Source organism: Hemiscyllium ocellatum, chromosome 45 (assembly GCF_020745735.1).
Source record: "Hemiscyllium ocellatum isolate sHemOce1 chromosome 45, sHemOce1.pat.X.cur, whole genome shotgun sequence".
NCBI lineage: Eukaryota > Metazoa > Chordata > Chondrichthyes > Orectolobiformes > Hemiscylliidae > Hemiscyllium > Hemiscyllium ocellatum.
Genome location: NC_083445.1, coordinates 29,474,110 through 29,490,222, shown reverse-complemented (window position 1 = coordinate 29,490,222; position 16,113 = coordinate 29,474,110).

Genomic DNA, 16,113 nt, shown 5'->3' with positions numbered 1-16,113 from the left:
ACATTTGGTCCAAGGGAGTCTGGTTTCTATTATTAATTTAGAGAGCTGTCATTTGAGTGTTTGGTTCATTCTCTCAACCATTCCTGATGATGGCGGGTGCCATGGAGCTTGGAATTCCCAGGAGATTCCCAACCCTTTCATTACCCCCTGTAACACCTTAGAGGTAAAATGAGTTCCTTGGTCGGAATCTATACGGTTTACTACCTGATATCGAGGAATTATGCGCTCCAATATTGTTTTAGACACCCCACTCGCAGTGGCAGTCACAGCCTGCACACACTTAGGCCATTCCCGGGATACTGGATCCAATAGCTTCGAAATATATGCTACTGGCTGTTTTATTCCTCTCCACCTCTGGGTTAATACTCCCAAAGCCGCCCCCTTATCCACAGTAGCAAAGAGGTGGAAAGGTGTATCTAGGGAAGGTAAGGCTAACACGGGGGCATGGATCATATCTCTTTTGAGTTCCTCAACTAGTTCTTTTTCCTCATCATCCCAACTTAGACATTTTGGTTCCTCCTCCAATAGTTTGAGATTTAATTCTTTTGAGCATAGGAATCAATCCACAATCTGCAATATCCTGTCAGACCCAAAACATTACTTAACTCCCATTTAGTCCTGGGCAGCAGCATCCTCACTATTCCCTCTATCCGTTCCGGGCTTATCTTTCGCTTTCCCTCACTAACTAAATGTCCCCAGTATTTCACTTCTCACTCCACATATTGTAATTTGTTTTTAGATACTTGCTGGCGCTGCTGGCCCAGGAAATTCAATAATTTGTTCTTGGCTTCTACTACGCTTTCTCTTCTTTTTCCTGTTACTAAGTGGTCGCCTACATACTGCAACAGGGTCGTCCCCTTGGGGTTGCTAAATTTCTCCAATATTTGTTCTAACTTCTGTCCAAATAGATTCAGGGATTCCGTAAACCCCTGGGGGAAGTATGGTCTACTGGTATTGCTGTTTCCGTACTGTTCTGGGGTCTTCCCATTCAAAGGCGAACAAATTCCTACTTTCCTCCGCCAAGGGACAAGCCCAAAAGGCATCCTTTAAATCTATCACACTAAACCATCTGTGGTCAAGAGGGATCTTACTTCATCTGTAATCAGTCCCTCAATTACTGGCTGAAGTTCTCATTTACCTTCTATGGAAATGGGATATTGTCGCTCACAGACAATGTCCCCTTTCTTTGTAAATTCATTTCAAGGCTTCCTGGTGGGTCCCTGAAGGCAGGAACCTCTGACACCCCTATTCTTCATCAAAATGCATAAGCAGAATTGCCCTTTCTTCCCTTTGTCGATCAGGACACTCCCGCCTAAAATGCCCCATCTTTCCACAATAATAGCATCCTGCCTATGGAGACCTCCATCTCTGCCCCTGTCTCTCGAACCCTGTATCAAATGCTCCCCCTTGTCCTCTCCCTCTCCCTCTCTTCCTACACGCTTCCACCCGCCGCTCCGGTTGCTCAATATTGGTTCCATTCTTTTCTTAACTACCTCATCAACCGTGGTTACCATCATTTTCACCTTCTGTTCTTGTCACTCATCCTCTCTCTTTACAAACACTTTCTGTGCCTCTCTTAACAATTCATCTAATGGTTTTTCGCTCCACCCTTCTATCTTCTGTATCTTTCTCTGTATGTCTGGCCATGCCTTTGTCACAAAATGTACTTTCAAAAGACCCTGTGCCACTGGGTCCCCAGGGTTCATTCCAGAATATTTCCGCATTGAGTCTCTTAATCTTTGCAAGAAAGTTGAAGGAGCCTCATCTTTCTCCTGTCTAACTTCAAAGGCTTTAGTCAAACTCTGCGACTTTGGAACTGCCTCTCTTATTACTTTTAGAATCAAGTCTTTCAATTCCCTCATTTCTTCTCTATGCTCCGGGCTTTGATTTTCCCACTGGGGGTCTCTGAGGGGAAACTTCATCTCACCCTGTCCAACATCCCCACCTCCAATAGGGTGTTCCCTGTCCCATATTTTAATGGCTACTCTTCATATAAGTCCCCTTTCTTCCCAAGTAAATATTATATTCAAAATAGACATTAATTCAGCCCACGTATACAGACTGAGCCCCCAAAATTGATCAATTTGTTCAGACAACCCTACTGGATCCTCAACCAGGACCTTCATTTTCTTTTTAAAAGTTCTGACCTCCCCACTGGTGAGGGGGGCCCTTACAAACCCAATCTCTTTGTCCCCTATTGTTATCCTCCCGAAAGGGATAAGTTGTTATGTTCTTCCCCTTTTTTATTTTTTTTAAAGAAAAATTGCAATATTTCTAGCTCCCCATAACTTCAAACACCAATTCATCAATTCATGCTTGACTAACTTTAAAGCCTGTTCCTAACTTGTAAATATATTTATAGATTTACGTTCAATTATTCAGTATTTAATATTTAAAATGTAAAGTGCATACAGTTCCCAATTTTGAAATCCACTGTAATTATCCAGTTTTAGTCCTTTAATTTAAATCCAAAATTAGTTTTCTTAAGTAGTCCTGACCAATCATTGCTCAATTACAATACTATAGGTCGTGGAATAATCAGAGCTGCCTTAAAAGAATTTGTCTATTCATGTTAAAAAAACGTCTAATGCATGAACAATTGTCGAATCCAAGATCACAGATATTAACCATAGAATTTTGTTTATACTACAATCTAATGTTGAACTGAAACTTCAACTGTCTTCCATAAATCGCTTTTATGTAAAGATAAAAGAGATTAGTTAGAAACTGATAGTAAGGCAGTCATGACCTGTAAAAAGAACAGGAGTTAGCTTTTTTTCTCATTATCTCTATAGAATCCTTCACCTTAAAAAAAATCATGTTAAGATTCCATAATAAAAACCAGATTCAAAACAGTCCTGGAACTCAAGCTCCAGGGAATAAAACACAAACATTCAATCACCAACAAACAAATGTGCATTCAAACCAAATTACAAAGGGTTAAATTTTCTACCAGCTGTACAGCTCTTTTCATTCTCTCTCTCTCACTCATTGACATATAAATTCAGATATTTACAAACCCAGTCTTCGTCCGACCTGTACTTTGGCCAGAAGACGGCTGGACGAAGAATGGCTTCCTTAGTCCATACAAAGCAACAATATTTATTCATCTTTTACCCTTGTACAAGTATTATTTTTCTAATTCCACAATATCCTGCCCAATGGACTTTGTGGAGGTATCCGCCTCCATTCCCATTGCTTTGTTCTTCGTCAGTTTCCCTGCAGGCTTTTTCCTTACCCACGGCACAACCCATATTGAGTTCCTTCGTTAGTCCCTTATTAACTCTTAAAACTCAATCCCGGTCACCAAGGCAATACTTAAAAGTCAATTTTCTTACCTTGGTCTGTGCACAGAGTTGCCTGGCCCCTTTTTGCCGTATTTTCTATAGACCTCCTGTCACTTTCTGATTCAGATGTCTCCCTTGTGGGATTCATACCAGTTGCCCAAGCGAGTGGACCAAACCAGGACACAAATTGGGAACGGGACGCGTCTTGCCAGTGTCCAGGGCCAGCCACTCCCCCCGGCGATGGAAGAACATCCCAGACAGCCCCCAATTGTGAGAAACAAAGCTTCCTCCCTTCAATAATTTCAGTCCGAGACAAGATCTGTATCAGTAGTTTCATTTATTTCACATTTGCAAGTGGGTGTGATGTCCACAAGGCAGGGACAAACCACACCGAATTCAATGAATACTCGATATTTATATAATTTGGTTCCTATATATTTTTATTTCATTGCTTCTCCCTGTTTACATCCTCCACTTCCCTAAGACCGGTACCCATTACTCCTGATTATCTCTTGCCTTATTCTACCTTGTCTGTGACAAAATGCTTATTTCTGGCCTCACAATGCCATTTGACCTCATCCTGCTGTTGGTTATTGTTAGGCATATCCTTGCCTTACCATTATTTACTCCCTCCATCTGTGCCGCCCCTCACAGCATCTTATCATTAAGACCCTTTTATTTGGGGTTTGTTCCTGTGTTTCTGTAAAAGTGGGAAACAGATGTTTATACCTACTGTTTGTACAGGCATATCTCGCCTCACTGCCTCCCCTCACAGTATCTTATCTAGTTGCCTGTATTTCTACCATTGTTTTGCAGTCCCGTTTCTTTCTTGCATACACTTTTAGCTAACACAAAAAAAACACAATTATGTAATTTTCCTCCACATAATTTCCATTCTTTTTAACTCAGCTCTTGACTGAAACAATTACCCACTGGTGTGAGTTCATTTGCTTTGTATCAGCAATGATACATTGCAGAAGTATCATTACTTTACCTATATTCCACAGGGGGATAGAAACAAGGAGATGGAGTGAGCAGTGGGAGCGGTGAGAGTGCAGACCACGGGGATGATGGGAAGGCAAATTTCCCTGTGAAAGGATTGACCTCAAGAGTGAGCGGCTTCTATTGTCAGCAGTGGGAGCGGTGAGAGCGAGGACCGAGGGCTGCTGGGAAGGTAAATTTTCCCCTGAAAGGGTTTACCTCATGAATAGGCAGAGGGAACGCTCAACAGGAGAGGGCCAAGACACAGGGATTGCTGGGCACATGAACTGATATATTCGGCTGTGAAAATCAATGTTTCAGGCAAAAGCCCTTCATCAGACATTCCTGATGATGGACTTTTGCCCGAAATGCCGATTTTCCTGCTCCTCGAATGCTGCCTGACCTGCTGTGCTTTTCCAGCACCACTCTAATCTGAACTCTGACTTCCAGTATCTGCATGTGATCACTTTTGCCTGTTTGGGCTGTGCTTAAACCCGAGGCACGCACTTCTAGTTTCTCCCAGCAGTCCTCTCCCTCTAACCAAAAAATAAAGACCCTGTGTGGAGGGTAGGTAAGGTAAGGTTTTTTTGTTTCATCTATTCAGACTCTCTCAGTAACTCAGAGCAGAGGGGATGGAGGCTAGGGCAGTTGTTCCTCCTGCAGGATGTGGGTGGTAAGGGTCACCAATGGTGTCGCTGCTGACTACCCCTGCGAGAGGTGTACCCAACTCCAGCTTCTCCCAGACTGCATTGGGGAATTAGCGCTGGAGCTGGATGAACTTTAGATCATTCAGGAGGCTGAGGGGGTGGTAGAGAGGCATTATGGGGTGGTGGTCACACCTCAGGTACAGGTTAAAGGGAGCTGAGTGACCATCAGGAGAGGGAAAGAGAATAGCCAGACAGTGCAGGGACCCCTTGTGGCCTCCCCCTTCAATAATAAGTATACCATCTCGATACTGTTGGGCAGAGCGACCTACCAGGGGGAAGCCACAGCAGCCAGGTCTCTGGCTCTGAGCCTGGCTCTGCAGCTTAGAATGGAAGGGTGGAGAAGAGGAGAGTGATAGTGACAGAAGATTCAATGGTAAGAGGGTTAGACAGGAGATTCTGTGTTCGCGAGCGAGACTCCCAGATGGTATGTTGCCTCCCAGATGGCCAGAGTGAGAGTAAGGCTGATCGTGGAGGGAACTGGCGCCTGGAGTCGCAGCAGTTAGGGGAGGTCCTTAATGAACACCTTGCTTCGGTTTCACGAGTGAGAGCAACCTTTTCAGTTGTGAGGGCAGCGTGAAACAGGCTGATGCGCTCAAACAGGTTGGTGTTAAGAAGGAGAAGGTACTGAAAAATATGAAAATAATGAGGATAGATAAACCGCTTGGGCCAGACGGGATATACACAAGGTTACTACAGGAAGCACGGAAAGAGGTTACTGCACCTTTGTTGATGATCTTTGTGACCTCTCTGTCCACTGGAGATGATTGGAGGTTGGAAAATCTTGTTCTCTTGTTAAGGAAAAGGAATAAGGATAATCCTGGGAATTACAGACCAGTCAGTCCTACATCTGTTGTGGGCAAATTATTGGAGTGGACTCTGAGAGACAGGATTTATGATTACTCAGAAGAGCATAGTTTGATTAGAAATTATCAATATTTGAGGGTGCGACAAAACACATTGATGATGGTAGAGCAGTGGATGTGTTGTATATGGATTTTATTCAGGCGTTTGATGAGGTTCTCCATGGTAGATTCATTCAGAAAGTAAGGAGACATGGGATACAGAGAAATTTGGCCATCTAGATACACAATTGGCTGGCCTATAGAAGACAGAGTCTGTTAGAAGATGGACAGTATTCAGCCTGGAGCTCGGTGACCAGTGGTGGTGTTCCGCAGGGATCTGTTCTGGGACCTCTGCTCTTGGTAATTTTTGTAAATGACTTGGATGAGGAAATGGAAGGGTGGGTTGGTAAGTTTGCTGTTGACACAAAGGTTGGTGGAGTTGTGGATAGTGTGGAGGGCTGCTGTAGGTTGCAATGGGACATTGACAGGATGCAGAGCTGGTCTGGCATGTGTCAAATGGAGATCAGCATGGAAAAATGCGAAATCATTCACTTTGGAAAGTCAAATTTGAATTCAGAATACAGAGTAAAAACAGGATTCTTGGCAGTGTGGAGGAACACAGAGATCTTGGTGTTCTTTACCTTGATCCCTCACAGTTACTACCCAAGCAGATCGTGTTATTAAGAAGGTTTGTGGTGTGTTAGCATCTATTAGCCGGGGCATTGGGTTTAAGAGCCGTGAGGATGTGCTGCAGCTTCTATAGAGCCCTGCTTAGGCCACACTTGGTGGATTATGTTCAGTTCTGGTCAGAGATAGGTTCTTCATACAGAGAGTGATGTGTGTGTGAAATGCACTGTCAGCGGTGGTAGTAGAGTCAGATACATCAGGGAAATTTAAGCATCGAGGGCTGAAAGGCCTGTGCTGTACTGTACTGTTCTATGTTCTATGTTCTTTCGAAATGTGAAAGGATGCAGTTTGATCAGAGGAATGTTGAAAAAAAAATATGAATTACTGTGTACAATTCTAACGAGATTCCAGAACCTAGTTGTATCCGTGCAGGGAGAGACCTCAGTAAGGAAAGCATACAGTTTCCTGGGGTTATTAACCAGTCATTGAGCATAAAACTGAACAGGTGATGTTGAACTTGGAGAAGATGCTTATTTGACTTCGGTTAGAATATTGCATACAGTTATGGATGCCACATCAACTCAGTGGTTAGCACTGCTGCCTCACAGCACCAATGTTCGATTGTAGCCTCGGGCGACTGTCTGTGTCGAGTTTGTACATTCTCTCCATGTCTGTGTAGGTTTTCTCTGGGTGTCCCAGTTTCCTCCCACTGTCCAAACTTGTGCGGGTTAGGCGAATTGGCCATGCTAAATTGCCCATCGTGTCCAGGGATGTGTAGGTTAGGTGCATTACTCGGGGAAATGTAGAGAAACAGAGTGGGGGAATGGGTCTGGGTCTGTTCCTTTCCTGACGGTCGGTGAATTTGTTGGGCCCAATGGCCTGTTTCCGCATTGTAGGAATTATATGATTACAACAGTTTATCTCACCATTGGAAGAATACAGAACGCGTTTACAAGTGCCAGGTATGAGGATCTTCAGTTACAAGAATCGATTGAAGAAGTTTGCGCTGTTCCCTTGGAAAGGAGATGGCTGCGAGGAGATCTGATAGAGGCGATCAATTTCCTGAACTGGATCGAGTTGATCGGGAGACTCTGTTCCCATTCATAAAAAGAACAAACCAACAGGGATACAGACTGAAAGTGATCTGTAAAAGAAATGAAGGTGAAGTGAGGGAAACCTTTCTCATGGGGCAAGTAGCTGAGGGTATGGAATGCATTGCCTGGAAATGTGGTGTAGACAGGTTCAAATGAGGCTTTCAAGAGGGGCATTGGGTGGTGATTTGTGTAAATAACACTAAAAGGTATGAGGAAAATGCAGGTGATGATGGTCCTTTAACAAGTCAGTACAGGCACAGTGGGCTGATTGGCCTCCTTCAGTCTGTAACATTTCTCTGATTCTGTGAATAACTGGTAAAGAGAGGTTTATACAGGAACAAGAACAGGTTTAGCTTGACAGAGAGGAACCAAAGGCTGCTGGGAAAACCAGGAGCTAAGCAATTCCCTGTTTTAAAAGAGGGAACAGTCAAGGCCCATTTCCTTAAAGGTCAAGGGAGGACAAACATTTTCCCTGAATGATGGAGGCTACAGAAATGTAGGTAAAGGAGAGAAAGGGTTATTATAGCACGTGTCAAATAGTAAATATTGCTGAGATATTTCAGAGAGGAGACCACAAACAAATGAGAGAAACTACTTGGGACTGTGAGGAAAAGATTGGCAATTGATATAAAAGGAAATTCCAGGCTTCCACTTGCACATCAATATTAACAAAGGGAATGGGGGCGGACGGGCAGTTCGAGATGGAAAAGGAGGTTTACACCTGAAAGCATTAGAGCCTGTGAGGATGTTAAATTAATATTCTGCCTCAGTCTTTACCTACAAGCCAGAGGCTGTAGTGACAGAGAAGGAGAAGTGGTGACAGAGGGTTAATCAGTGAGCCAGGAAGCTGGCTCCAAGAATCCCGTGTGTCCATGTCTCTCACCAACACCCAAAGAATCAGAGAATCAGAGAGTCCGACAGTACAGAGACAGTCCCTTCGGCCTTAATTGGTCCATGCTGACCAAAATGTACATTCACGTTAACCCCATTTTCCTGCATTTGGCCCATATCCTTATAAACCTTTCCTATCAATGTATTTGTCCAAATGCCTTTTAAATGTTAATCTAACCCTGTCAACCAATTCCGCTGGCAGCTCATTCCATATGCGTACCACCCTCTGAGTAAAAATGTTGCCCCTCAGGTTCCCTTTTATTCTTTCCCCTTGATGCTCTCTCGTCCTTGATTCCCCAAACCTGGAAAAAAAGATGGAGAGCATTCACCCTGTCCTTGCCTTTCATGATTTTAGACACCTCGAGAAGGTCCCTTCTCTTTGTCCTTCATCCTCCATGACTGCCCTGAGTAAACACTGTCTCCCTGGCTCGATGCTGATTGGCTGATACCTCACACTCAATGGAACTTCCACCAATGGGATCTTCATTCCTGGGCAGCTCCTGTCACTGGCCTTGCCCCTTTCCTGATGGGAATGTGTTTGCGGTGAACTTCTGTTGAAGACGAGGATTTGTTTGTTGCAAGGTCTCCAGGCAACAGACAGGACCCTGGACACCTCCACAACATTCCATTAGGAATGTGATCAATTAGATTACTTACAGTGTGGAAACAGGCCCTTCGGTCCAACAAGTCCACACCAACCCGCCGAAGCGCAACCCACCCACACCCCTACATTTACCCCTTACCTAACACTACGGGCAATTTAGCATGGCCAATTCACCTGACCCGCACATCTTTGGATTGTGGGAGGAAACCGGAGTACCCGTAGGAAACCCACGCAGACACGGGAAGAACGTGCAAACTCCACACAGTCTGTCGCCTGAGTCGGGAATTGAACCGGGTCTCAGGCGCTGTGAGGCAGCAGTGCTAACCACTGTGCCACCGTGCCGCCCACCGTGATGAAGCGCTTATGCTCGAAACTTCGACTCTCCTGCTCCTTGGATGTTGCCTGAACGGCTGTGCTTTTCCGGCACCGCACTTTTGACTCTGATCTCCAGCATCTGCAGTCCTCACTTTCTCCCAGCATCTGCAGAGAGACAAACAAAGTGACCATTTGGAGTAGAGTCTGTCTCTCCTTCAGAACTCAGTTCCGAAATGTTTCTGAGGGAGTTTTGAAGAAGAGTCATCCAGACTCAAAACGTTAACACTGTTTCTCTCTGCACACATGTTGCTGAGTTTCTCCAGCATTCTCTGTGTTTGGTTCGGATTTCTAGCATCTGCAGGATTTTGTTTTGAATAAGGACATGTCGATGCATGAGTGAGAGAGAGAGATTAGCCGTGCAAGTAGATGGAACAATTCCTAATATATTCAAGGTTAACCACGTTACAAAATAACTCATTGTGCCTTAAATGTCAAATCCTGTCGATAACATGAGCTCGAGGAGGGATTGTGTGGTGCAGTGTTAGTGTCAGATTCAGTACCCCTGTCTTATTAAAGTCCTTTACTAAATGGGTCAATCTGCATTTCCTGAAGTGGATTCCTCTTCCATCTCACTTTTCCTTCCCTCCGGCATTCACCCAAGTCTTGTTCTCCCCAGACAGCCCAATAGGACCTTAAATCAGAATTGCTCAGTGACATGAAGCTCTGATCAATACAATGTGTTTTATTGAGGAGTTCAGGCCATGATTGAGAATGTGGTTGTACAATTCCAGGATTCTCCTCATCCGAGCAACCGAATGTCACCCACTGTATGAAGGTTTCCTTGGAGAGAGAGAGGAGGTTGCAGGCTGCAATGGGAATCCATCTCTACAGGACTTTCCACTCCATCATTTTACAACAATCCAAAAGGCCAGAGCATTGCAGTGGGAAAAGTATCTCTTCTGGTTCACAAGGGCCAGCACGACATTTTGTACCCGGCTTGTCGCACCGTCCCATGTAGACTGAAAAAAACAAGTTAGGGACAGGTTATTGGACGTCCTGTAGTGATGGGACAGGGAGGGGGTGAGACAAACAATGAGAAAACACGGTCAGTCAGTGTCAGTGTGACAACCTCTCCCCACACGGGAAGCTATGCAACGTTCACAGTCTCACACTCCATCCTGAACTGCAGCCAAAGCCTTTCCATGGAACCAAAAGAAGGGAACATTCGCATTTGTCTGGAAACACAGAAAGTTTCCAGCACAGAAAGAGACCTATTCAACCCAACGTGTCAGTGCTGGCTGAATACATGAGCTCATTTCCCAGCACCTGCTCCAAGCAGCGTCTGCTGCTTCGGGTGTGGATCTGTAATGATCTTTTTGACTGGGTTGAGGGTTTCCACATCAACCACCAGCACGAGGCAGGGGAGTGCAGTCACCCACCAGCCTCTGGGGAAAAGCCTTTCCTCAGGTCCCCTCTAATCTTCAACTGATCACCTCAAACCTGTGTCCCCAGGTAACTGACCCCTGTGAGGGAGAACAGGTCTCCTCGTCCACTCTATCCCAGTCCCTCATTGTGATTGACACCTCGATTCAGTCAGCTCTCATTGGCTTGTGTTAAGTGGAAAGCAATGCCAGCCTATCCTATCCAATCCTCACAGCTGGAATTTTCAAGCCCTGGTAACGTTCTTGTAAATAGTCTCACTGGAACACCGCTGTCATGTGGTGACCAGAATTGGATACATAGCTCCAGGGCTTCGATCTGATCTGTTGGTAGTGACATTGCTTGGCTCTGTGTGTCACTCGTCTTTGTGCTGTTTGTCACACAGGTCCTCCTGTTTCTATCTTCACCAGGCCACTCCCTCCTTTTCATATTCACCTGGTGCTGCCCTGGAATGACTGACTGCACTCTCCACGGTTAAGGGTTGGAAACAACAAATGCTGGAGATGACAGCGGGTCAGACATCATCCGTGGAGAGTGAGCAAGCTATCGTTTCCAATCTCCATCAGAGCTAAACGAAAGGGTGGGGAGGGGCAGCATTATGGTGTAGTGGGGAGTCGGGGGTGGGGTGCTGGGGGAGAAAGGATTTGTAGTTCAGATTAAGCAATCTTAGTTTGAACTATTAACATCCTTTCTCCCCTGGCACTCTACGCATCACTCCCACCCCCAACTATCTCATTAATGTTGCACTCGCCACCATCTTACTTCTGGTCAACTCTGATGGAGAGCCATTCAGACTGGAATCGTCAGCTTGCTCTCTCACCCCGGACACTGTCTGACCCGCTGTGATCTCCAACATTTGCTGTTAACAATACCGGTACCAGAATCTGCAGTACTTTGTTCCTAATCTCCAGGGTTGATCTGCCCACTTGGTGGGAATGGTAGAGTGGGGGATATGCCAGACTGTAAGGTCCCAGATCGCATTGGAATATCATTCTGCTTATATTGATGGCCCACAATGCCCCATGGATGCCCAGTTTTGAGTTGGCACCCCATGTAACATGGTTATAGTGCCATGTGGCATGATGGAGAGTCTGCTCGATAGGAAGACTTCATTTCAACTCCACAAGGACTGGGTGGTGGTCACTGTGGAGTTGGGTGGGTGTTGCCTATTTAAAAGAGCAGGTCAGGTGACCCAGAGGGTGGATCGAGAGGGTCAGTCTAAAACCCGACTGTGGAACTGAGAGGACACACAATAATCTATCCCCGTCCAGGTTTACCCTCCATTCACCTCGCGCTCTATGTCTGGTTCTAGTGAACCACAAACACAATAACTGGCAACGAGGTTTGGTTCGGGCCATTAACTGCATGTGATGCTGTTTTCTTTTTCATGAGGAACGACATCGCTCAACTTCTGTAAACAGTGTGGGAATTTGGAGGTAACATCGAGGAAAGTGGTTTTGAGGGATCTCTGGTCGCGGTCAATGCTAGTGAAGGGAGTGGGCTGAGAGTGGTGATCATGACGGGATACAGGCTACGTGCGACACCTACTGAAGAATGACACACTAACACAGTTGGTGAGAGAGCAGCCGGGACAGGGTACATTCACCGAGGTGACTCTGGCTGCAAACAGCGTCGAGACTCCAGTAGCAGGAAAACAAAATGGTGAGACAGTTTGGAGTGATGGGACTGTTTGATGAAGAGATAGAAAGTTGGATCTGTTCACCAAATGTTTTGATGCGCACTTAAAGGCAAAGGAAGTGGCTGACGACTCAATGAGACCAGTTTTCCTGAGCACCATTGAGAATAAGACGTCACCATTCAAGGAAGTCTAGTGCCAGCAGAGAGATCCGTGGAAATGACATTCCAAACTCTGTGCATAGTGTTGGAGAGTTACTTTGCACCGAGGTTATACACAATCGCAGTACTTCCTCGTTATTCATTCATGGGCTGAGGGCGACACTGGCTCAGCAGCATTGCTGCCCAGCCCTAATTGCCCAGAGGGCAGGTAAGAGTCAACCACATTGCTGTGGGACTGGAATCACACGTAAGTTAGACCAGGTACGGATGGCAGTTTCCTTCCCTAAACTGCATTGGTGAAATAGATGTTTTTTTTTAACACTTGAGGATGAATTCATGGTCATGATATTTACTTATTCAATATTTATTGAATCCATCTTCCATTGTGGGATTCGAACCACAGAACATTCCCTGACTCTCGGGATTAACAGCCCAGCGATATTACCATTAGGCCATTGCCTGTCTTCCGTCCCTATAAACAGGTCCAGCAGGAAGGAGAGTCCAACTACCAGTTTGAGGCAGCCTTGCAGAGGTTAGTGGAACATTATGAATCTGTAATTTCATTTCTGATGCCCTGGGGGACCACTTGGTTTGTGGCGTCTGACACAAAGCTATTCAACAGAATCTCCTAACGAAGAGAGATTTGGGTTTCAACAGCTTTTTAGGTTGCCACCTCAATAGAGTTGACTGCCAATGAAACAACACAATTGGTTAGGCCCAGCTGCATAGAGTGAGGGAAGATCAGCAGGGTTCGGTACCAAGCATAGAATGGCACCAAGATGGCAAGAGTCGGCACATGGAGTCAACATGCTGGACTCGAGAAGCTCAGGGCTGCAGGCAGAAGCAAATGGATTATATTACCCAAAATTCCCAGGGACCACATCAACAAGAGAAGGGGAGTTTAAAGGAGACAATTTCGAGGGAAAGGCATACGGTAGATGAGGCCTGCCAGTGGGTAGACCAGGAATCAGCCGGGTGTGTGGGAGAACCAGAAGGCCCAGAGTCAGCAGAGCTTTGGTTAGACATCCTGATGGTACAGAGTGAAGCTGGGTGTTTCTGGGTTCTTCCCAAAATACGGAATAAGACAGTAAACCTGGAAGTGGATACGGGGCAGTGATGTCTCTAATCCCAGAATCAATGGTTATTGTCACTGCCATTCAAGCTTGCCAAGATTATACTGTGGACATCTACAGAACATGTGGGGCTGCTGAAGGGCTGTGAACTGGTAAATGTACAACTAACAACCCAGTGTGCGACCTGCCTCTGTACGGAGTGAAAGGTGGCAATCCTACATTATTTGGACATTTCAGATTACAGATGTTAAAGTAAAATCAGGGACAGGTTAACAGGCTGGTGGACTCAAACATGGGTTTGCAAGAGATTTTGTGCAGGTACAAAGATGTATTCAAGGGAACCCTGGGGGAAATGAAAGGAGTAGCAATTAATCTTTAGCTGAAGCAGGACCCTGGTCCAAAGAGTCTGAAGATTTGTCTGGTTCCAAATACCATGCGGCCTAAAATGGAGGTGGAACTGGAACAGCTAATGAACCTGCGAGAATTGGAACCAGTGAATGGGTCACTCCAATCATTCCGATGTTAATAACAGACAGCATGATGAGCATTTCTGTTTATTTTAAAGTCACAGTCAACCCGTCCCTGAGAGTGGATCAATGCCCCATTCCACTCATGCGAGACCAATTCAGTGGGCTAGTTGGGGGAAAGAAATTATCATAGATGGGTCTGTTCACAGATGGAGGTGATGAGGAGTCCGACCTGCCACTGACACACACATTCACTGAATCATAAAGCACAGAACAGGCCCTTCAGCCCATCGACGAACATAACTCACACTGAAAGTCCACTCATCCCGATTTCCTGCACTTGCCCCATCTCCTTGAATACTCTGAAGTGTGAAGTGCTCATCCAATTTGTTTTTAAAGTTTGTAAGGTTTCTAGCCTCCACTAGCTTCCCAGGCAGTCCATTCCAGATTACTACTATCACTGAGGAAACATTTTTTGCCCAAATCCCCTCTAAATCCTGCCCCTTGCCCTAAAGCTATGCCCATGTGTGACTGACCCCTCAACCAATTGGAACAGCTGCTGTCTATTCAGCTTGTCCATACCCCTCAGCCTTAAATACCGCAATTACGTCTCCCCTCAACCTTCTCTGCTCGAAAGAATACACTCCAAGCCTATCTAGTCTCTCTGTATCGCTCAATTTCTCCATCCTCGGCAACAATCTCTTCTGTATCCCCTCCAGTGCTACCACATCCTTCCCATAGTGAAGTGACCAGCACTGTACACAGTACTCCAAATATTGTCTAACCAAAGTTCTGTACAACCTCAACATTACCTCCTTACTCTTGTATTCCATGTCACAACAAAGGAAAGCAAGTGCCCGATCTTCCTCCTTAACGATCCAAATCACATTCTCTGCCAACTTCATGGATCGGTGAATAATCAATTCGCTCCTTCAGAATGTTTCCTAATAGTTTCCCCACCACTGACATGAGGCTCATCGTTCTGTAATTTCCAGGTTCATCTCTATCCAGCTGTTTAAAAGGTGAAGCCACATTAGCCACGCTCCAGTCCTGTGGCACTTCCAATATGGCTAGAGGGGAATTAAAAATTTGTGTCAGATCTCCCACAATTTCCTGCCTCATCTCCCACAGCAACCCGGGATGCAATTTATCCGGGCCACGGGAGCTGTCTGTTTTTAAGCCCAGCAGAGCCTCCAACACCTTCCCCATACCCATGTCAAACTGTACAAATAACTCACAGCCCCTTTTGCTGAAATCCATAGCTATGTTCTCCTTTTCCCGAGTGAAGACTGAAGAGTCATTCAACACCCTTCCAATATCTTATGCTTTCACAACTTGCCCCATGGGACCCCAATCCACCCTACACATTCTCTGGTTAACCTCTTCCTTTTAATGTATGTCTAAAATATCTTTAGGTTTCTCCTTAATCCTGTTCCCAAGTTCTTTCTCATTCCCACTTGTTGCTCTTCCTTTTGCTTTATTAAGCTCCCTTCTCCATTTCCAGTATTCCTGTAAGGCTGCAACTGAATTGTTCCCTTTGGACTTGCTCAAAACTCTACTCATCTTCGTTATCCAGAGTTGAATTGTCTGGGACATCCAGCATTCCCTTAACCTATTGCTCCTACGTTTCACTTGAATGGTGCCATGTTGCTCTTGTACTCTTCCCAGCTCCTGTCTGAATGCCCCTCCCCTCATTGCTCTCCTGTAGACTTACCCAAATTGAGTTGTTCCCAATGTCCTGTGGTCAGACCGTGCTATATTCAAATAAAATCAGCCTTCCCCAATCCAAAGCCAATCTTTGCAGGCCACTTTCTCCTTGTCCAGAACAATGTTTACCCAGATTGTACCGTGACGCTGTCACTAAAATGTTCCCCCACTGCCACATCCATCACTAGTCCACCTTCTTTCCCCAGAACCAGGTCCAGCATTCGCCCTTGTTGGGTCTTCGACACATTGATCCAGAAACCCGCCTGGATACATTTCAAAAA